A 25,170-nucleotide genomic window follows, 5' to 3' on the forward strand; every position below is an offset into this window, starting at 1 on the left:
GAGTGGAAGAGGAAGCGAACAGTCAAGGACAAATTGGATTTAATCCATGAACAGATAGAGAATAGAACAAGGAAGAACCAGAGAAGGGAATAGTGAAAAAGACGAAAAAGACAGTGAAGTAAGAGGCAGAAAAATAAAGAGCTGATATGACCTGCAGTGTAAGGCAACATCGAGCAGACATAAGGCTTGAAAGTTTCAAGCAATCCCTGTGAGGATCTATCAGGAATTGAGTACCACATTGGTCTCCTCCCATTAAATACTAGAGAGGTCAAGATTTGGTAAGGAAAGAGTCTGTGCACTCTAGTGGCTTGGGGAATCCAAGAACCACCCTACCAAGCATTATCTATTTTAGGAGACTCAAATTGAGCTCCTCACTGTAAAAATATGCTTAAAAGACACAATAAAAAGAAGGCCACCACTGAAAGCTGGACTGGAGATGTAATCCAAGAGGATAGGGTGAACTCCTTATTAATTTGTTGTGTTCTTGCATTTGCTTACTTTGTTTCTCTTATTGTTTTCCATTTCCTGTGTCTGTGTATTTTGCAATCTGATCCATCCGTTGCCTAAAATGACATAGACACACACTAGCACATGAGTCTATAATACATTCATTCATTAATTATTTAACTAAGATCACTCACGAGTGATTTTCAGATCAAAGGACCATACACTTCCCATCATTGATGACACCATGCATGCAATGAGGGAAAAGTCAAATTCGAATTGAGAGGCCAAAGCCTCACCCATCACTCCTCCTGAGGACTTCTTCTTGGACTTATTGAGTGGAAAATTTGTAGCAAAATGGCCAAGCTCATGACAATGAAAGCACTTGAATTTCATCATGTCTTTCTTCTTATATCCATGATAAGAATCTGATTTGGAAAGGGAAGCTTTCCCTTTCCCATTCTTCTCCTTAATCATTATCGCACAATTCTCTTCCTCATTAGTCTTTGATCAAGAGACATCCCTGGTGTTCTTATTGATCTACTCTTGAATCAAATCCAACCACCGTTGTTCCCAATCTAGAAACGTTTCTCGACCATTGACAGAGTCTTGATAACTATGAAATCTCTTTGGGAGTCCTAGAAGAGAAATACTCACCATATCATCCTCAGAAATCGTGATTCCAACACTTCCAAGTTCATCATGACATTGAGTGAACTGGGTCAAGTATTTTGGAATAGTCTCACCATCCTCCTTCTTCATTTTTCGAAGTTTCTTTGCCAATGCCAATTTCCTTTGGTCATTGATGTCCTGATACAAGTCCGTTAATGCTTTCCACATAGCATACAGAGTTTCCTTTCCATGGAGACTCGAGACAATGTGCTCTCGAACTCCCTCAAGGATTATCTGCCTTCCCTTCGCCACACACTTCTTCCATTCGGCTAAATTTTGTGCATCTGATGCTACTGGATTAGGAATTTCTTGATCAACAAATTCCTTGAAGCCATTATCCTCTGACACAACCTCGATTCTATCCCTCTAGGCTATAAAATTTGAGCTGCCTTCCAAGGCATAATCGACCCACAAACCATAGAATGTCGTATGTTGATCCTGAATTATGTGTTACAAATTCAAATTTCACCTTGTTGAAGCCCCGAAAATCGAGTCGACAACAAGGGGGATACCCACCCGGTCTGGGCCTTGGTTGGCAGCTCCTTATCCGTTTGGTATAGCGGGTCCGACTGGGGATAATGGGACCAGTTTCCCAATCTAAGGGTGTGTGTGTGTGCAGAGTTGGATGTTTGCTGATCTAAGAATACTTAAAGCTAATCTAATTCAAACTTTTAAACTAACTCTATGCTATAGTAATCTAATGAGAAACAACACATCTAATCTATGATAACCCGAGGTGTATTTCTTCTATTATGCGATCTAAAAAGATTTCAGACAATAACTGGTAATAAAGATCATTCAGCTATCATAAGAATGGAAATCAATTTAAGATGAACCATTTTGCATAAAAAGTTAGGCAAAACAGTTGTGAACAACATATCGCATAATAAGTTATTCATATATCAAACATAAATAAATGATTCCACCGTACAAAAGTGCCAAATGGTGACTCATACATTCATGCAACAACATATAAACAACTAAAATTGTATATTACTTTAAGAATATAAGCAGAAATGGCCAAGAGATAAAAGTACCATTTATGACTAGTCCTACTCATAAGCTTCAAGCAAAAATTATTTATCTCTACTTGTTCTAACATCTACTAAGAGTACAAAAGTGCAACATCAGTAGCAGATATCAAATGCAAACATTAATAAACCTCGATCCATCCATTCATCAAAACCTCCTCTGAGGGTGCAAAAGTGCATGTTCTGAGGACAAGTTTTTGACAAATTTCTCGACCCTTCTCTAAATGCATGAGAAGGGTTAAAATACTACTTCCTAATTCTAATAATAGTTTATTTACAAAATTTTAGGATGTGGTTTTCAAATGACCGTCCTTTTTCTAATCTAACCTTTTAAGAAAAAAAACAACATTCTAAATAAGGCTATTTCTGAATCTGATCTTTAAAGCTGCAAGTGTTCATCATGGGCTTGAGGAGAGTCGGCTGGCTGACTTCTTCTTTGAGTTGGGCTGAGAAAACAGAATCTATGAGAGTTGGCACTACTTTCTCGACCGCATTTATGATACATTTCACAGTCATCTGCTGACTATGCGGCTTCACTAAGTATGCCCAGTAACACTCCCATTCTAACCTGTTTAGTGCTTGGATGGCTTTTCCCTTTTCCCGCGCCTTCTGCTTCCATTCTGCTTCCAGTCGTAGTTTATTTGGTAGATAACCCGGGCTGGTCTCTTCGATTAAATTTGCTATGTGCAAATTTTCATTTACACAGTCGATAAGAATGCTTGCTTGCGTGGCCACTGTTTCCGTTGCTTGTTCCGCCTCTCTGATCTGACGTCCCACCTGTTAAAGAGTAGCTCTTTATGACTCTCATTTATTCTGGGTGCACTTGCTCTTTTTCCCTCGTCTTCGTCTTGCCAAGCCAAGTACTCCATCACGCATTTGTCAATCTGATCATAGTCAGCTCGCAAGTCTACCACTTGATTGGTGATTTTATCACTCAGCTCGCAATAATGACTCCACTATGATATCTTCCGTCCCAATTCTTCCTGTTGCTATAGTAGTTGTTTATTTAAGCTAACAGACTCTGAAATAAATTCTGTAAGCTTAGGCTCATCTTTGTGCATTTCTTGTAAAATCTGTAATTGTTTTCATTTCTCGTCTAGACTTCTTTGATAGCCTATCTGCATCTGCTGAAAGTCTTCCTGCAACTTCTCGAGCTGTTTGTGAACTTCAATATTAGCATTGGCTTGTTGCAATTGTCGTTGTAGTAGTTGTATTTGATCTTCTTGTTCTTTCAACAGTTGCTGAACTTCCGATGCCTTGTCAATAGCTGCAGAAGCATATGCTCCTGCAATCTGAGACAATTTAGTGAGATTTTCAGTTGGGTTATTGTTGGGGTCTTTCCATAAGACGTCCAACTGTTCAGCATCTTGTGACAATGTATTTTCTAGTTTTCTTTTCTTTCTCTGTCTTCTTACAACTGCTTTATGTTGGGGACTATAGAATACGTCCAGTGGGGGAATTTCTTCTACATTAAGTAGAAGCTCAGAAGGTGGAGCGATAGGAATGTGCTATGTTTCTGTGACACTGCTGACTATGGTCGAAACCACTTCTTGTGCTACCTGTGTATTGTTCACAGGCGTTCTTGGGGCTTGCCCTTCAAGATTGATCAGCTCGTTGAAGGTTTCCCATTCTTTGTCTAATTCTGTCGTGACGGGTGGTGCTTTAATGACGAGAGGGGGGACATCTCTTCCCGGGGAGGTGATAACCTGCTGTTGCGACATTGCACTTGACTGAGCCGTGTCCTTAGTTGTTTCTTCGTTCTTTCCTTGGTCGTTTCCAGACCCTTTAGAATCTTCAGGTACTCCTTGCGTAGTGTTAGATTTAGATTTGGAAGTGCTTGAGTTCCCACTGAGGCTAACGCTTGGAGTTCGTTCTCTGTGAGGCAGTCGCAGCTTTTCTAGAGGAACACTGGCTAGTCTCCTTTCCCTGTATAACATGAATCTTTGGAGGTCATCTAGAGACAATTTCGACTGAGCTTCCCGCAAAATTTCCTGGAGTGAGCTTTTACTCTGAAATAAATCATCAAATAAATCTTTCTTTCCAAGGAATACTTTTATTTTGACGTTCGTTGTGAACTTGGGCAACTTCATTTGGGTCAACTGGCCTTGTCGGGAATTTAAATAATTACAGACACATCACGTTCTCCACTTCAGTGAATGCGTGACCTACATCGAACAATGCAAAGGCCCCACAAGCTACAGGAAACTGAGGCCATATGGCCTTTTTTTTGTCTTTTAGGTCTTTAGTTAGGCTGCCTTCTGAACAGGTTTGATATGCAATTTCTCGAGCCAATAGTTTGTCAGGAATATACAAAGGCAGGAAATGAGGAGGGACGGTGCTTCCAAATACTCTAATATAGGTGAACCATTCTTCCTCGAACCATCTTGCGATGGGGATGATATCTATCTGTGCCTCGAGTGAGCACCTCGGGGGTTCTTCACCATACATCATTCTATACAAGGGTAGGATAAGCCCGTGACAAATCTGGTAGAAATGTGGGATGAACTGAGAATCCCATAATATCTTATGATAAACATGGATAGGTAATGGGTCCTGGGTAGTCCATCTCCAACCCATAATGGGAAATTTAGACACATAAGAAATAGAATGCATAACATATGCAGATAGATAAACAGGAGGATAGATCCTTTGAGAGAAGGATCTCTTAGACCGATAATTGATAATAGCCGTGTATAGATTATCAGCAAAGATCTTGGCCCAATCCATAATATCGGCATTTGTGGCAGCATCTATTAATGATAACCATTCAGACGAAAACTTATTGATATCTGGCATCCCAAATAATCTACAAAGCATGGCCGCAACAAAACAATACGGAGAGGTGAGGGAACCAGTGTTGTACATACCATTTTTGTCTTTCTTGAGTGGTTCCTCTTTTCTGGACTAATCTTTGGTGGTCTCTGATAAGTTTGGGTTCTTCGCCACAAATTTCTTAACGAATTGTGCATTGTAAGTCGCCTGCGGTTCAGGAAGATGATACATAAGCTTTAAGTCTTGTGCAGCGAATGATCCGATGAGCCCATGTCCTTGAATCTTGAATTGTCTGTTGTTCATCTCTGCATTGTCAAGTATCCACTTGATCATATCTGTATGTGGTAGAATTTTGGGCCTTGCTGCTATCCAATGAAGAAATGAGCATGCTAGCTCTTCTAAGGACGCTTCGGAAGAGCGTTGTGAGCCCATGACAGCAGTAGCCTTCATTATTTTGGGATTCTCTTCTTCAAGTAGTTCGTACATGCTTTCCCATGTCGATATCCCTGCGTCTCTATTGCATGTTGTGTGTGTATACAAAGGCGCCATTTCCTTCGCCTTCTCCTTCACCTCAGAGCCCTGAGCTTTATTTTGCTTTCCCATTTCTTCCTGCATTTGGCTTTGAATCGTTCTTCGTTCTTCGTTCCTGCAGCTCACAAGCGAAATGGAAATGACTGATCAAGAAAGGTGATGGGAGAGTTTTAAATGCAACAGATATATCAAATATGCCACCTTACGTGAAATAATTCTTTATAGAAGCACGCGTCTTCATTTCATTTAATAGCTGACAACTAATTCCTTTACTATCATTAAAAGCGCATGATCTTGTGTTAGATTATGGTAAGTGGCTTTTCTTGAATAGCGTGCCTCAAGGATTCGTGATGAAGTGATTTTATGATTTGCTTATGTAACATCGCAGATCGCGCCATCGCAAATTGCACCATCGCAGATCGCGCAAACACACGAATATAACATCGCAGCGTTGGTCTGGCTTAATATCGCAACCATCATTTTATCACGATATCGCAACATCGTAGATCGCAGAAGTTTTATGCTTGTCAAATCTTGTCAGCTCATTTTCTGCAATATGCGATCTTGCGATCGGTGTTATCGCAGATCAGTGAATCTTGAAGTTTTTCTCATTGCCATTACCTTATTGCGATGCGATATATTGGTTAGCACGAGAATCTTGCGCCTATCGATATTATAGCGAAATGGAGGCAACTTCCTATCTTTTTTGCAACGCAGTTTTAAAGATTTTTCCCTCATCATAGACTTAGGTTTTAAAGTATTCAAAAGGTCTTCCTAAGTTTATGAAGGTAACCTTATTTTGAAGAAAGGAAATTCTTGCTTTTCCTGAATTTTAACTAAGGGTCCCCATTCATTTAGTATTTTGGATAGCACTTAAATGAAAAAAGGGGGGGGGGGGGGGGGGGGGGGTGGGGGCGTTGTTACTAGCCACAACACACCTGTAACCCAAAACTCAAAACTCAAAACTTTAAAATCTCCTCTAGTGTACTATTCCAGCTCCGATACCATGTATAAAATCCTGTATATTCATAATATCATGCAGTTTACTAAAGCAGAGGACAAGAATCCACTTCTACTTTCAACCAATGGAAGCCAATAGATCGATCAAAACAATAAGAACAAGAAGAGGATAAATCAATGACACATTGCACAAAATGTATATGGGGAGATCCACTGCTCAAAACCCCGCTATGTGTATTTCATATATCAGAAATATGAGTGATGATACAAAGCTTTTTCTCACTAGAACAATTCCATACAAGTATGTTGAACTCTCTTAGCTCACAAGAAATCTCAAGCTAAATCTTTAGCCCATTCTACAGCTCTCCAAGCCCCTATTTCATTGTGCAATTCCTATGGCCGAATAGCCAATATTAATGGGAATCTAGTGCTTCCAAAACTGTGTAATCCAAACTAGGTCAACTTCCTGATTGCATGCATGATCTATACAACTTAGTAAATCATACAACTGATAGTAAAGTGTCCCTGCACTCTAGTCTCAACTGGGTCTTTCTCTTAACTTACATGCATCAGTTGCTCATGAGGAAATCTTTAGTTAACTGGAGTAGCACTAGTGGATGCATTAGTGCACCAACTAGCTGTTAGTCCTCTATTAGTTCCAAAAATAATTTAGAACTAATTTAAGTAAACCGAATTCAGTAAACTGAGTGATCTAATTTCCAACTCAATTTAAACTCATTGGACCCATAAAACATAGGGAGAACATATACATGGCTACCAAAAGACTTCAAACTCGAAATTCCTAAGCTAATTAAGTCAATTAAACTTAATTAACTATTTACAAGTTGTTATGAGAATAAAATTCGATTTTAATTCTTAGTTTAATTCAAGGACAAATTAAACCAGAATTTCTTGTTGCCATTTCTCAGTAGTTATTAAGGTACTTTTCCTATCTCAAGGGTTTCACTTATCCATAATTTGGAATAGTGATTTTCTTTAGCAAGGATTTTGGTGTTTTCCAAGCTAACATGACGCTTGTATTTTTAGCAGACCCATGTATAGCTAAGTTCTTATCCCTTTCATGTCTTGTGTCTACACCATGTTCTTTAATTATTTGTTTGAATGACTTCCCAGTTTCTTTGAATTTGGAACTCCATTTGATACCATGTCTAGACGAGAGTTTGAATCTCAGTTTCCATAGCATCACAAAGATAAGTTATCGATTCTAGGTGGAGAATTAAATAAGATGACATTGTTGAAGGAAAAAAGGGAGGTATTCACTATTTGGACATAGACTCCCAATAGTTCAAATAATTAATGCAACAATTGAAGTTGGGCCACACGAAAACAATTAATGGAGTATTCACCTAGAACAATCATTGTGGAAATAAGAATTAAAAAAACTCATTCTTAGATAGATTTTTACTCTGGCAGTCTCTCTTAGAAGTGGATCTCTTCCTATAAACATCTATTCTTCTTTGTAGAAGTTTGTATCCTTGGCCAATATTTTTAGAAATAGATATCAAATCTACTCATAAAAATAATATTTTTAGATTTGAGAGTTTATGGCTTAAGCATCAATCCTTAACTAAGAAGGAAAAGGCATGGTGGGAAGAGATTTAAGTATAGGGTCCCTCCACTATGGCCAAGTTCAAACAAAAGATCAATAATATTAAGTCAAAAATAAGAAAAAGTAACAAAGAGCATTTCAGAAATAGGTTTCAAGAGAAACAAGATTTGGGGATATAGATCCAAGAGGTTTAACAACAAATAATTCTAGAGAGAATAACTAAATATATGGATGAAAAAGAAGGAGAGTTACTCACAAAAATAGAGAACAAAAGGAAACAAGAGAAAATATTATGGAGGAAAAAGTCAAGAATCCACTAGCTTCAAGAATTGTAGAAGAGAAAAAATATTTTTTCATAAATCAATGATCAAACACTCACATCATAACAAGATATTTTCCCTCAAATATGAAGGAATTTGAAAGTCACAAATCACAAACAAATGGAGAAATAATTTTTAATATATTATGGATCAATTTTAGCCAACTCAAATCAAATTCAATTAAGACTAATTCATAATATCACGAAAAACATCCTAGTTCTGGTTCAACCAAATTTTCAAACCAGGAGGTAACTCCTCAAGTCAAAAATCATATTATTCATTCAGGTTGTTCATTATTATATACAAGAGGGAGTGTGTTTGGTCCCTATAATACTAGTGATTACCCCATTACTATTGTAGTTATACCCCTTATTTATATTGTTGTGCCCCTATTACCCCCATATTGTTATTTCTATGCCCCATAGAATCCCTCTATTGTTATTTTGGTGGCTTTATATTATTATTGTTAGGTCGGCTGGATTATATTGTGACTCCTTAGACTCCTATATATAGAAAGGAGGTTTTGTCATTTGTATCATCCAAGAATTATTCATTTATGTAATGTAAAGGAGGTTTCCCCCTCGAAGAGGCTAAATTCTAAGGCGTTGATCTTTCTTTTCTATCTTTTCTTGAGCTGGTTTCATAACATTTGGTATCAGAGCTTTGGATTCTAGGGTTTCGCTGCTCCAAACAGGTCATCGTGGCATTTTCCCTATAACTTTTTTCTGTGACGTTTCAGAAGTCGCAAAAAAAACTCATTTGAGAAGAAATCACACTGAACCTTGGGTCTGAATTTCAGATCTTTTCGCGTGATATTTGCGGAGATATGCTCTGAGGAAGTTGGTCTTTTTGCAGACTCCTGAATTACATTCAAAACAGGTGACCTAGGGAAAATCGTCATAACTTTCTCTCTGGGGATCGGATTGAAATTTCGTAAGAAGGTACAGAAAGAGGACAGACTGTAGTTTCTTGTATATCTTTTTCAGAACCAAAGGTCGAAAATTGTACACGTGGCACTTCATACAAGTTCACTCTTCTGGAAAGGTCTATAATCCGGTCATCTTGGGAGATTGTGCATAACTCTTTCTTGGAGAATCCAATTTGGATCAGAATAGTGGCATTGGAAAGAGGACACAAAGAGCTACTATAGGTCACAATTTCAGAACTAGATGATTGGAAAGTACAGAGATACATCAGAGGCAATATCAAGCTCCTACAAAGTGAAAAAAGGTGTGTAGACTTTTTTAAATTTTTGCTTAAGCTTGGTTTGAAAATTTATTTTGAAGGAATTCAAAGGGCATAGTAGAGCATTATTATCGGTAACTGATGCCCTGAGGAAAGAAAATGCAAACACCTAGTAAGGAACCTGAAAGCTCTAGCATGACTCATGAAGAAGAGGAAGAAATGCAACATGATATATCAAAATTACAAGACCAAGTGCAACAACTATCCCTTGCACAAAAAGGAACAGAATCTAAGATGGATGGTTTAAAGAAAGATGTAGAAGCTAAGATGGATGGTTTAAAGAAAGGTGTAGAAGCAAAGATGGACTATTTAAAGAAAGGCATAGAAGCTAAGATGGATGGCATGGAATCTAAGGTGAATGGCATGGACGCTAAAATTGATGGCATGGATGATAAGATGGAAGAATTGAAGATAAATATGAATAAGTTGCTACAAGAAATGGTCACTAAGGGTGAAAGAGTACTAAAGGAAACTCATGATGAGAACAAAAGAAATGTTAATCATGATTCCATAGACTCTGATGTTGGATCGAAGACTCACCATATTCCAAAAATCGATATGAGGAAGTTTGATGGCAAGGATCCCACCACATGGATATTACAGATGGAGCAATTCTTTGATCTCAATAATGTGCAAAACACACAAAAGGTACGTATGGCAACTTTATATTTGGAACCAAATCAGTTTGTATTTGTATAGTAAACAAATTTTGGAAGGATATCTTCGTTGCTTTATATCTGATAAACAAACACAATGGGTCAAATGGTTGCCTCTGGCTGAATGGTGGTATAACACTTCCTTCCATACAGCAACAAAAATGACCCCATTTATGGCACTTTATGGGTACCAACCACCATCAATCACATCATATTTAAGAGAAAATTCTAAGGTTCAGGCAGTGGAACATCACATCGAAAATCAACAACAAGTCCTCCAACTCTTAAAGGATAACCTCGTGTTGGCACAAAATAGAATGAAACAACAGGCATATCAACATCGCAGTGAAAGAAGTTTTGATGTAGGTGATTAGGTATTCCTACGGCTACAACCATATAAGCAAATGTCCCTAAAGTAAGCTAAGAAGGATAATAAATTATCACCAAAGTATTATGGTCCGTACAAGGTGTTGGAAAAGATTGGTACTATGGCATACAAATTGGAGCTTCCTGCAGCTTCTCGATTGCACCCAGTTTTCCATGTTTCATGTTTAAAGAAGGTTATAGGCGACAAGCTCCCAGTTCAAACAATATTGCCAAAACTTGACGAGGAAGGAAAAATTATATTGGAACCGGAAGCAGTCATAGAAACAAGAACTCGACAGCTACGAAATCGATCAATTTTAGAGTATCTTATCAAGTGGAAGAACTTATCCACTGAAGATTCCACATGGGAGGATGAGAATTTTATGCAGAAGTATCCAGAACTGCTCAAGTGTTGAGGACAACACTTTTTTGAAGGAGAGGGGCATGTTGGGTCCCTATAATACTAGTTATTACCCCATTACTATTGTAGTTATACCCCTTATTTATATTGTTGTTCCCCTATTACCCCCATATTGTTATTTCTGTGCCCCATAGAATTCCTCTATCTTTATTTTTGTGGCTTTATATTATTATTGTTAGGTCGGCTGGATTATATTGTGACTCCTTAGACTCCTATATATAGAAAGGAGGTTTTTTCATTTGTATCATCCAAGAATTGTTCATTTATGTAATGTAAAGGAGGTTGCCCCCTCGAAGAGGCTGAATTCTAAGGCTTTGATCTTTCTTTTCTATCTTTTCTTGAGCTGGTTTCATAACAGAGTGACTGTTCGGTTCATCTCCCGATGACTCTCTATCTACTCTATTATTTATTTACATTAATTACAACTGTACACCTAATCCCTTTGATTAGGTGTCAACATTCCCCCCCTTAATCTAAAGGGATGTTGGTGAGTCCAAGCATCGTTATGAATTTTTCAAGCTTTTTTCTTCCAAGTGATTTGGTGAAGATGTCTGTAATTTGCTCATTAGTGAAACAATGACAGAGATGGAATGTTTTGGCCTCAACAAGGTGTCGAATCAGATGATATTTAGAATTGATTTTCTTTGTTCGATCATGGAACTTTGGTTTCTTGGCCAAATTTATTGCAGATGTATTGTCAATCATGAGTGGAGTCGATTATACTTGTTTTACCTGCAAATCTTCGAGAATTTTCCTAAGCCACACAATTTCTTTTGTTGCCTCAGCTACTGCCACATATTCTGCCTCTGTTATGGAGTCTGCTGGAACTAATTGTTTGTGTGATCTCTAGGAGACAACCCCTGATCCAAGACTCATAGCATAACCTGAAGTAGATACCCCAGTTTCTTTGTCTCCATCAAAGTCTGAAACAGAGTATCCAATCAAGCTGAAGTCGCCCACCTGTGTATACTTGATTCCAAAGTCTTGAGTTCCCTTCAAGTACTTTAGAAATCTTTTTGCATCAGACCAATGTCCCTCACAAGGATTTTGCATAAATTTGGAGAGGATTCCAATAACAAACGAAATGTCTAGTCTAGTATTAGTTAGGTAGTTGAGACTTCCTACAAGCTGTCTATACATTGTTGCATCCTCAAATTCTTTTCCTTCAATGGATGTGAGCTTTAAGTTTTGTTCCATTGGAGTAGTCAGAGGATTGCATTCAATCATGCCAAATATGTTCAAAAAATCTCCAATGTACTTCTTTTGAGAAAGGAATATGGACTTTCGATGTTGAATTACTTCAATACCAAGATAGTAACGAACATAGCCCAAATCAGTCATTTCAAGAGCTTTCTTCAATTCCTCCTTTATGGATGCAATGTAGCTTTCATTGTTCCATGTCATCAAAAGATCATCTACATATACCACAAGATATACCACTATTTTTCCAACTTTCTTGACAAACAAAGTTGCATCATCAAGATCATAATGTTTGAAATTGAGTTTCAGAAGATGGTCAGTCAGTGTTTCATACCAGGCTCGTGGTTCTTGTTTGAGGCCATGCAAGGATTTTATGAGTTTTCATACTTTACGTTCGTGTCCTTTCACAGCAAATCCTTTAAGCTGGGACATAAAAACATTTTCTTTTAGATCTCCATTCAAGAAAACAGTGTTTACATCCATTTGATGGGCTTTCCAACCGTTCTGAGCTGCTAGGGCAAAGAATGTGGTGGGCCCCAGTATTGCAGCAATAATGCTGCAACTCCTAGGACTCCCTTCTTTACTTTTATCAACCCAGTAGTTCGTAACAAACTTGGAAGCGACGGTGTTGTATGCACAAGTACTAGCTCTTTCCGCGACTGTCACTTGGTCAGCTGGCACAAGTCTGCTAGGAGCTTAAGCCAACTTCTATGAGCTCTTAGAAGAAGCTTTTTAACTGATGGATGAAAGATAACTCAAAGAAGGCTAATATACTTGTAGAAAGAAACTGAAAAGTTGAAAGGAAATGCAAACCCTAGCAAACCCTAATTTTACCAACTAGCTCTATTGATGCAAGAAAGAGGATGAAAGCTACTAAAAGGAATGCCATTGACTCTTAGAAAGGTAAAATGCATGTGACTAAGCTACTTCGGAAGTGAAATCTGAAAAGAAACATCTTTTTGTATTTTTGAGTAAGTTGGCAGAATTATTGTGCATGTGGTTTAACTGTTTTTTACTGTGCAGAGGTGGGTTGGCAAAAGGGAATGCTTGCAGGAGGTTGGGAAGGTTAGAAGAGGGCCTAAGGGGTCCCTAGCACCCTTCCATAGAGTTTAACAATGTTCGGATACCAAGAAACATCTTTTGTGAGATTCTACAAGAAGTCTGCAGGGGTTCTACAGGATTTTCTGTAATTTCTACAGTATGTTTTGTAATTTCTATAGGATGTTCCGAAAAGAGGATTTTGGAGGGTTGATGGAGGGTAAATGGTGATAAAGTGGAAATGGAGGTTGGATAAGGATGTTAAGGGGTCTAGGAGCTAGTGAATGAGGCCAAGGAGCGATTGGATTTGTTCGAGGATGGAGGGAGCAATGATGCACAAGAATGTAGAAAGTAGGGCAAAGTGGGAAAATGTGGCAAATGTAAAGCAAGAATCCGAGTTAGAGGATGGAGAAGATTGCATGGATGGGGTAAGGATAGATAGAGAGGTATTATAGGTGCTCTGCAAGTTATTTCTCAAACTGAACAAACAAAGACTCATAAAATCAAGGACCTAGCTACTTTAACCTAATCTGACCTAAATAATAGCAAAGAAAACGAACAACAGTTTATTTGCAACAAAATCATGTGAATTAGCTATGAAAACTAAGCAATCATGAACCTAAGCATGTAACCCCAACTGGTATGAACTTCTGCAAATGAGAATCTAACACTAATAATTGCATGATGAAGCAAAGACAGTGTTTTTGGTGGCAGCAAGGACACCTTGGTCCCAGCTCATGGTCCCACTGAGGGAGAGGTGAGATTAGAGGTGCCTGATAGCCTTTTTCTAAATATATTCTCTGTTATTAACCTATCAAATCAATCTAAACATGAAAAGCCTTTTTAATCATCAAAAGCAACCTAAATAAGAAAACAAGATTTAAATCTAAATAGCAGATTTTCTTCTAAGAATGCAGCGAAAACACATAAAGTAAACAATGGAGGTACTGAGCACTTGGGTTGGGCCCAACCCCAAGAGATACAGACTCCTAAGAAAGATTAGAGCTGGTGCAACATTGGATTCATCTTTATTGCTCAAGAAATAATAGTTACATCAAAAACTGTCTCCAAGAAAAAGCTTGAAAATGTGCTGAAATGTAGAGCTGACCTACAGCCTAAAAAATAACTAAAAAATGACTAAAATAGAACTGCCAACTAGCTAACTTCTGCCAACCCATATGGGGCCCTAAGACCTCTTATTTATACAAATTGAGGACCCCAACAGCCCTCCTAAACTTTAGGAACTTGCTTGCCAAAACTTGTAGTTAACAGCAACTTTACTAGCGCTTGCTTGACTGCCCTTGTGATAATTGATGTGGTGGCCCTTGAACTCCGAGCTAATGGTGGAGAATTCAAGGTAAGGGCCCATAATGAATGGGGCACCTTCCTACAAATCCTCTTCCTTGTTCTTCCACGAATTTGGCTGCCAAGTGCTCATTAAAACCTTTGATTTTGTCTCAAAATTGACCAAAAAACTGCACAAAGCACCCATTAGACTTGTTGGGATAATGACTAACCCAATTCACTCTATTAGCATAAATATAATAAAAAACATGTAATAAACTAATGAGAATGGTGGATTAAGTTGAATTAGGAGAATGAATGAGCCCATATAATTATCCATTTTTGGGGCTCATCATCACCCCCCTACTGAAAGTGTTGCTCATCCTCTGAGCAACTAATCTATCTCTTCATCTTTGATGGCCCTGGTGGCCTCCCTGTCATGCCAAGCTTCTGAAGTGATGTCCTCTTCTCGGTCATGAAACCATGCTTTTCTCTCTACTTCTTCCCACTGCCTGTGCTCCTTTTCTTGTAGCAGTTTTGTTAGCGCCTCAACCTCAGCCTGTAGCTTGTCCTCTCTTTGCTGTTCATCAGATGTTTCATTGTCTTTCCTTCTTGCTGTGATTGTTTGGCTTCCTTTTCCTCCAATTTCTCGGTCTCTCTTAGCTTAGCCCGAGTTTCCTGTAGAGAATTCTCAGCTTCCCATAGAATTGTCTCTGCTTCATGTAGAACTGTCTCAGCTTCCTGTAGAGTTATCTTTGAGTCCATCATCTAAAGTATATCTCTCCAGGTGAAGGTTTTTGGCTTCCTCATTCATAGGTGATGGATATCTTTGAAGGAGACTCCTCCTTTTGTTTAGCTGTTGTGTTCTTAATGAAAATTGGCTCCTTTGATTGTGGCTGGGGTCTGCCACCTTTTATCTGCATGCTCCTTCTTGCCTTAAAGTACATGGAAGGCTCCCTTCTTCGCTTCCCTTTTTGTCTTGGAGATGTGCTTAAGGCAGCCAGCACAGGTGCTGCCTCCCTGGCCAAAATCTCAGGTGATTTCTCCTTTTGCTGCTCTGTTTTCATGCTTCCTGTAGAAACTATTTCCATGCTTCCTGTAGAAAGCCCGGTGTCAACTGTTTCGGTCTGTTTGGCTGGATGTGTCTTTCCTTTTAATTTCTGTGTGGTTGCCTTGGTTGTGACAACTTTCATTTGGGCTTTCTTGGCCTTTTTCTTCCCAACCTTTTTCCTTTTTCACCTTGCCTGTTTTTGTTGTTGTCTCCTTTTCTGTCTCATGCTCAGTGGTCATGTCAAATTCCTCTTTTTCCTTTTGTTCTTCCTCTGTTTTTCCCTCTGCTTGAATGTCTTGTGCTCCCTCATCAATGTTCTTCTCAATTTCTTCAGTTGGCATGGTGTTGAGTTTGTGTTTTAACCAAAAAAAAGAAAATGCTCAAGTGGGAAAAAAAGACAGTAAATCACCGAAATAGAGGACAACTGAATTCAGTCTTTTTTGAACCCAAGAAGGAATTTTTCATGTTCTCTTTACAACATCAAATGGAAGTAATTCCCTTGTGTTAAAATTGTTGTCACCTAGAATTGGTCTATCTATTTATGAAAGAAAATTTTTACAGATCAGAGCATAAGGACACTTGTTTTTTCAACACATTGATAGATATGTAAATTCAGGGTTTTCCACTGACACAGGTTGGTCTCTACTGCTGCATGTCTTCCTTGCAATGGAATTTTTTTATTTTCTTTTATTTTAAACTGATGAGGAGATTTTGGATGCAGAAGAAAAAAAATGGGTAAACTCAGTGAATCATGCAAGCAGACTTCCATTCTTCCCAATGCACAGGTAGACTTTTTACTCTCATTTTTCAATTTAATGACATGTGCAATTCACCATTTTGCACCAACAATTCATGCACAAAGAAGTTTCCCCGATCCTACCTCGTTTTGAGCTTGAAATTCGCTGAAAATCCCAGGTTTTCTTTTTGCATGGCTATTTTCTACATTTCCAGTAGAAGCCTTCCTGTAGAACGAAACTATGCTTCCTGTAGCGCCCGATAAGTAGGAGGGTTTTAAAAAATGGCCGAGAAAGACTGGTTCGCTGCTGTGGAGGTGGTATGGAACTTGTTGCAGCTGCAGGGACGATGATAGAATGGAAACAATAGTGGTGAGAGTTTGATTGGCTGTTTATGGAGATTTCCATTGATGGAGGGTGAGCTAGCCAACTGCACGTTGGCCCCATGCAGACCGTTTAAATAGCCACCACTAATCACGTCCATCACGTTCGTCAGACTGCTTGTTCTCTGCCTGTAATCACATCCATCAATCATGCTGGAGTTTAAATATTCACCACTACCTGTTTTCAGATTTCTTCCTGAGATGGTTGAGCACACGTGTCAACTGCACCCACTGAGCGTTGTTTGAACTGGATGAGAGTCGCTAGTTAGCTGGCTACCAATTTTTATTAATCACAACCATTTCATTGTTCACACAGTTCTCAAATTACATTCATGCAACAGAGGAACGAGTTTAGTCACGTACCTGGAAGTCGAATGTGGTTGCTGTGAGGTGTTGTGGCCTTTCCTTCTGTTGCATGCATTTGTTTATGTGGTTGCATGATGGCTTGGTTGTTGATTCATGGCTATTTTTCTTGTGCAGGTATCCTCTCGCTGGATCTAAGCTACAGGAGCCAGTTTCATCCTTCAGATTTGCACCTTCATGCTACTGATGCTGGATTTTTGCAGGACAACAACTTGTCTTCTCCATTGCTCCCAAACGATAGATCAGATTGACCTGAAACTTTTTGAGCATGCTTCTATCATTGGTATGCACCTCCCACAACAAGATTGTGATCAATGGATGCACAGATTTCGAGAAAAACAAAAAATGGTTGAAGATTACAGAGGTCAATTTCTTGGAAACCGTGTATTAGAATCAGCTGCAGCTACTTGGGTAGGTTACTATCACCCATATGCATCTCCCCATGAAACAAATTTTGAAATGGATGCACGGATATGAAGAAAATAAAAAAATGGCTAAAGGTGATGGGGGCTGATTTCTTGGAAACCGTGCACCGGAATTGGTTGAAATTGTTCGAGAATGTTGCCATCATCCCTATACAAATCCCCATGTAACAGTTTTGCAAATGGATGCACCATTTTCAAGCTAGGGAAAAAACAAATTTCAGCACTATGTATTTTTGCTTCCAAGCATTCTGCAGTTTTTTGCATGGTAAGAAAAATGATCCTGGGCAGGTAGGGTGTGCGAGACTTTGTTATTTGACTTGCCACTAAAAAATTCTTACTGTCAATTTGAGGCAAATAGGGTTTCTTGTATGACTGTGCAGGAACACATAACCGGGTGGGTGATAGAGGTGTAAAGAGATGGAACAGGGTGCGACATGGTGATGGGTGGAAACAAGGGTGGCTGCAGACCTAACAAACAGATTCCAATCTTCAGATTCCCTTCCAAAATAGAGTTTGGCTCACCTGAAGATTCTACAGGATGTTTCCTGTAGAAATACAGAACTTCCTGTAGAAAGCCCAAAACTTCCTTTAGAAGGTGTAATCTCGACCTAAATGTGATCAAATCCTAGGAAAGGTGAGTGGTCATGAAGGAAGTGTCTGTAGAGATGTCCTGTAGCCTGGTACGAACCCCTATCCTCGTTTTGCGTGACCCTTCTTACCTGTAATGTCCTTCTTGCAACCTGCAATTATTCAATAGAAATTAGGTTTATTTTTTTTTCTCCTTTTTCTTCTTTTTTTCTCTCTTTTTTTGAAAACATTAGGGCACCTCATGGAGGTTTTCACCCTAATTTCCTGCCCTGGGTGCCTCCAAGGGAGGTTTTCACCCAAGGATCTTATTCTATTTTTATTTTCTCTTCTTTCCAACCCATTTACCGCCTCATGGAGGTTTTCAATCGATGAGCCAATCTGAGGCGCCTCCGAGGAGGTTTTCACCTTTGATTTTTATTTCTCTCTTATCTTCATTTTTTCTTTTTTCTTTTTTCTACCCTACCCTACTTGAAAAAAAAATCATTTTCAAGTATAAGAATTCTTCCAATGGAGCCATGTGCACATCGAGATTAGAGACAAAATGATGTGGAGACTCGAAATGCATGCTTTGACAGGTATCCGAATTTCAGAGACCAAATGATTTGACTTTGAAGAGATCAAGCATAGCTGAAGAAGAGAGTATTGCTGCAACTTAGGGACCATCTAGAACCATATCTCAATATAGCTCTGATATCCTTGGTCCTTTTGCTAATCTATATCACTCTTCATGTCACCTTCTACCATGACCTTCTCATCTTCCTCTTTTTGCTGATTTTTCTCTTGAATACATGGAGGATTTGATGGTAACCATGACAGAACTCTCTCGATCTCTGATTTTGATGTCTCCTTTTCATCAAGTGCAGCCCATGGTTATTTGATCTCCTCTTTTGAATCTTCTTTTGCTGGATGTGGTCCTTCAATGCTTTCAAGATAATCTCTTTTTTTCAATACTCTTCATGAGCTATGGTGAAGATCATTGAGCTCAAGAGGAGTCATTTGGACATGTTCTGCTTCAGCATTGCCATTGGGTTGACCTATTCCAATGTGCGGGTTTGGCAATGGTGGTATGGGTAGTTGAGTGGGGGTGTATATTTGAGATGGATGCGGATGGGGTTGTGATTGGGCAGGTGGTGGAGGAAAAGGAGCAAGAGGAGTGTTGTACTGGGGCCTCCACCCCTAATGAGGTGCATTCCATTGAGGCTGTGGCTGAGCATAGGAGTGAAATGAATGAGTAGCTGGTTGAGCATGATATTGAGGAGGATATGACCAAGGAGGGGGTGTGGACAATGAAGGATGAGTAGGGGGACCCCAAGAAGGCATGGAAGTGGCTTGATAGGGGTTGTAATAGGTCTGGGATGTCCCTTGCATTCCCTTCTGGTAAGGTATGGGTCCATGTGGCCTCCTTTCATTCATATAATAGAGTGGTTCAGTGGCGCCTTTGGCTCTCTGATATGCATCTTTAAGCCCAGGCAAGGAAGGGCACTGATTCATTCGATGGTCTTCTTCACAGACAAAACACACTTCTGTGGAGTGCAATGGACCTTCATTCCTAGGATGCTTTCTAGTGCACCTGGGACAAAAGATGGCCAAAGCCCTCTCAGCTTCCTCTTTCTTCCTTTGGATCCGCAAGGTATCTAGTTGCATGGCAAGAAACTGCCTCACCTCGCTCTTGAAATCTTCCATCTCGTTTGCAAATTCGTTTTTGGATAAGGTACTGCTCCCAACATTTCTGCTTGTAGCTATCTGCTCCAGAGGAATGTTTTCTTCTTCTTCTGCCCTAGAGGTTCTTCAAATATGTCTTGCTGTCCACCTAGGGGTTCTTCTTAATCATAGCCATCGAGGAAGAGAGAAGGTTGGCTGTGTGAAGTAGTGGGGGTGTTGTTCAAACATTTATTTGACTTATCTCTACTACTACAAGGCATGAAAGGAAATTTTTTTGGTTGATTTTTTTGTTTTTTTTTCTCTGCATGTACCTGTAAAAACTAAAATAGATGGAATTGCAACTAACTAAAATCTATCTTGCTGAAATGAAAATGCGGAATTAAAATGAAAGCAGGAAAGGACTAATCTATTTTGTTGAAATGAAATTGCAGGAACGAAATGCTAATCTACTCTTGCAGAATGGAAATTGCAGAATTGAAATGTTAATCTATGAAAGCGGGAAATATCTAATCTACGCTTGCTGAAATGAAATGGAAGCAGGAAATGTCTAATCTACTTTTGCAGAAATGAAATTGCATAATGTAAATGAAATAAACTACTTAGCAGAAGGTTGTAGTAGAAAATAGAAGAAAAGCAGCAATCACCAATACTCTGACGCTTCCCCGGCAACGGCGCCAAAAAGATGGTGGGCCTCAGTATTGCAGGAATAATGTTGCAACTCCTGGGACTCCCTTCTTTACTTTTATCAACTCGGTAGTTCGTAACAAACTTGGAAGCGACGATGTTGTATGCACAAGTACTAGCTCTTGCCGTAGTTGTCACTTGGTCAGTTGGCACAAGTCGGCTAGGAGCTTAAACCAACTTCTATGAGCTCTTAGAAGAAGCTTTTTAAATTATGGATGAAAGCTAACTCAAAGGAGGCTAATCTACTTACAGAAAGAAACTAAAAAGTTGAAAGGAAATGCAAACCCTAGAAAACACTAATTTTACCAGCTAGCCCTACTGATGCAAGAAAGAGGATGAAAGCTACTGAAAGGAATGCCATTGACTCTTAGAAAGGTAAAATGCATGTGACTAAGCTACTTCTGAAGTGAAATCTGAAAGGAAACATCTTTTTGTATTTTTGAGTAAGTTGGCAGAATTATTGTGCATGTGCTTTAACTATTTTTGACTGTGCAGAGGTGGGTTTGCGAAAGGAAATGCTTGCAGGAGGTTGGGAAGGTTAGAAGAGGGCCTAAGCGGTCCCTAGCATCCTTCCAGAGAGTTTCACAGTGTTCAGATACCAAGAAACCACTTTCGTGAGCTGTTATAGGAAGCCTGCAGGGGTTCTATAGGATGTTCCGAAAAGAGGATTTTGGAGGGTTGATGGGGGAAAAATGGTGGGAAAGTGGACATGGAGGTTGGATAAGGATGTTAAGGTGTCTAGGACCTGGTGAAGGAGGCTAAGGAGCTTTGGATTTGTTCGAGGATGGAGGGAGCAATGATGCACAAGAATGTAGAAATTAGGGCGAAGTGGGAAAATGTGGCAAATGTAAAGCAAGAATCCAAGTTAGAGGATGGAGAAGGTTACATGGATGCGGTAAGGATAGATAGAGAGGTATTACAGGTGCTCTGCAAGTTATTTCTCAAACTAAAGAAACAAAGACTCGGAAAATCAAGGAGCTAGCTACTTTAACCTAATTTGACCTAAATAACATCAAAGAAAATGAACAGTAGTTTATTTGCAACGAAATCATGTGAAATAGCTATGCAAAATAAGCAATCATGAACCTGAGCATGTAACCATAACTGGTATTAACTTCTGCAAATGAGAATCTAACACTAATAATTGCACGATGAAGCAAAGACAGTGTTTTTGGTGGCAACAAGGACACCGTTGTCCTAGCTCATGGTCCCACTGAGGGAGAGGTGAGATCAGAGGTGCTTGATAGCCTTTTTCTGAAGATATTCTCTGTTATTAACCTATCAAATCAATTTGAATATGAAAAGCCTTTTTAATCATCAAAAGAAACCTAAATAACAAAACACGATTTAAATCTAGATAACAGATTTTCTTCTAAGAATGCAACAAAAACACATAAAAGTAAACAAAGGAGGTAATGAGCACTTGGGTTGGGCCCAACCCCAAGAGCTACAGCCTCCTGAGAAATATTAGAGCTGGTGCAACGCTGTATTCATCTTTATTGCTCAAGAAATAATAGTTACATCAAAAACTGTCTCCAAGAAAAAGCTTGAAAATGTGCTGAAATGCAGAGCTGACCTACTACCTAAAAAATGACTAAAAAATGACTAAAATCGAACTGCCAACTAGCTAACTTCTACCAACCCAAATGAGGCCCTAAGACCTCTTGTTTATACAATTTGAGGACCCCAACAGACCTCCTAAACTTTAGGAACTCGGCTGTCAAAACTTGTAGTTAACAACAACTTTACTAGCCCTTGCTCGGCTGCCCTTGTAATAATTGATGTGGTGGCCCTTGAACTCCGAGCTGATGGTGGAGAATTTGAGGTAAGGGCCCATAAATGAAGGGGACACCTTCCTACAAATTCTCTTCCTTATTCTTCCACGAATTTGGTTGCCAAGTGCTCATTAAAACCTTTGATTTTGTCTCAAAATTGACCAAAAAACTACACAAAGCACCCATTAGACTTGTTGGCATAATGACTAACCTAATTCACTCTACTAGCATAAATATAATAAAAAACATGCAATAAGCTAATGAGAATGGTGGATTAAGTCGAATTAAGAGGCTAAATGAGCCCATATAATTATCCATTTTTGGGGCTCATCAGAGTGTCCGGATGGTAGCCCATATTGCTATGGGGGCAAAAGTTTCCTCATAATTGACCCCTTCCTTCTATTCAAAACCTTTTGCCACAAGCTTGGCTTTGTGCTTGTCAAGTGAGCCATCAGCTTTATATTTGTTCTTGTAGACCCACTTGCAATTGGTTTAGTTCCCAATGGAGGATCAACCAGCTTCCAAGTGCCATTCTTTATCAAAGCGTTATATTGCTTTTGCATTGCTTCTCTCCATTCATCATGAGAAGCAACTTCTTTGAAGAAAGTTGGTTCAAAATATGTAGACAAATTTAATTCACAATAATAAGAAACATCCATATCAACAGGTGAATCAGAGTTATCTACATTATCTCCATTTTTCCAGTTTGAATTTCTAGTTCTTGTCTTTCCAACCTCATCACGATGTACACTTTCAAGCGTCTTTGTCAGCCACTTCTGGGGACCTTTATCAGATGGCCTAGGCTGCTCCGTTGATTGAGTAGGGACTAAATCAAGATTGAGTCTCCCAATTCTATCAATTACATCACTCAAAGTATCATCCATTGTTGGAGTTTCATGTATGGGAGAGAGTGCTTCAGAAGAAGATTCCATAGATTGATCTAGTATAGGAATCCCTCCTTCAAGATGTGGAATCTAATTATCAAATTCTTGAAATGATTTTGCATTTGTGAATCTATCCAAGCGATCAAGTTGCCTTTCAACAACATTGTCAGTTTTAGATGATTCATGAAAGATTACATCTCTAGATACAACAAACTTTTTGTTGACTTCATCATAGAGATGGTATGCTTTGGAGGTGTTTGAATACCCCAGGAAGATACACTTACGAATTCTTGCAACAAGTTTTTCTATGTACCTTTGGTATCAAGGCATAACAGGTGGAACCAAAGACCCTGAGATGCTTTACCAAAGGAATGTGCCCATATCACATTTCATAAGGAGTCTTGTTTCTGATAGCATTAGATGGACATCTATTCTTTCTATATACAACACATAGAACTGCATCATCCCAAAACATCATTTTCAGATTTTTGAAGAACAACATGGAGCGTACCATATTTAAGATTATCCTATTCATTCTTTCAGCTACACCATTCTGTTGTGGATTATAAGGCACAATTGTTTGATGTTTTATCCCATGTTGGCAAAGATAGTTTTCAAATGCATTTGAAGTGTATTCTTTTCCATTATCAGTGCGAATGGATCCAATATGAGATTGTGCATCATTTTCAATCCATGCATGAAAGTTCTTGAATGTTTGAAAAGAATCAGATTTGTTCTTCAATAAATAAATGTCATCATATATTTATTTCCATTTGCATAAGGAACGGGCATTGGACCGCATAAATCTGAATGAATGAGTTCAAGTTTTCTATGTTCTCTTGAATGTGAATCATGAAAGGACTGTTTGCTATGTTTTCCCAAAATGCAAGCATCACATTGCTTAAGCTTCCTACGAATTGTAGGCAAACGAGTAACACCATTTTTCTTCAACAAGTGGAGGCTGTCATAGTGCAAATGTCCAAATATAGCATGCCATAATAAATTGGATTGAAGTGTACCTTCTTCACAATGAGAATTATATGAGAAATGTTGTGCACGAGCAGAGGTACCTTGCATCTTGAGAAGCCTTTCTTCTTCTATCCCTGTCATGACAAGTGAGTGGTCAGATGCCTTTTTCACCTCAAGCTTGCCATCAAACATATGAATGGAGTGACCTTGCTAGCAGATGTGGACAAGGACAACAATTTTATCCTCAACTGAGGGAGATATAGAACATGATTTAGAAGAAAGAGTGGAAGACCAAGCAATTTAAGCCTGATTGTGCCAAGCCCTGATGGCTTGAGTTTTGATTGGTATACAAAGTATATTGCTCCATCAACATTGTCAGTAAATTCTTCAAAAAAATATTTTCTATGAGTCATGTGGTAAGTTTCTCCTGAATCAAGCAACCAATCATTTTTCGAAGAAGCAAGTGAAGCATTAGATAAGTCTTCATTTACTCCAATATTACATTGTTCCACAACATAATGAGCGGATTCAGGTGCTTTACCTTTGTCTGTGTCATTAGTTTTACCTTTGGGTTGGTTTCCTTGCTGCTCAATTTTGTCGCAAGGTAACTTGCATATGGAGGCATCATGTGATCCATTTCTTTTGCAGCGTATGCAGTTAAAATTTGACTTTTCTCCTTGAGAGTGTCTCCTCCCATGCCTCTAAAATATCTTCCTCTTCCTCTTCGACCACCTCTTCCTCTGGAAGAATCTTGGGCAAGATTATTTTCTTTATGAGCAAGGCACATAACCTCTTTAGAAGATTTAGGGGTTGTCTTCTTTCCAAAATCTTTCTCTCTTTCAGCAAATTTTTTCATAAGAGAGTCAAAGGTAATATCTTTGAGATTTCCATTTGCTTGCAATGACTCAAGATAATTGGATTAAGTAGGATAAAGTGCCTTGAGAAAAGCGATTAGAGGAATATCGAATTCAACCTTAGTGACTTTGATATCATGCATTATATATTTTACTTCGTATCCAAGATCAAGAGGATCATTATTTTGTAATGCAAGGGTGAAGAGTTTGATCATGAGTTGAACAACTTCAAGTGCAGAGTATGAGTCATAGAGTTCCTTCAGCTTTTGTAAGGCTTCGAATACATTT

This window comes from Pinus tabuliformis, chromosome 1_1, assembly GCF_031772625.1.
Source record: "Pinus tabuliformis cultivar Carrire ecotype Pingquan chromosome 1_1, CPIR1, whole genome shotgun sequence".
Classification (NCBI taxonomy): domain Eukaryota; kingdom Viridiplantae; phylum Streptophyta; class Pinopsida; order Pinales; family Pinaceae; genus Pinus; species Pinus tabuliformis.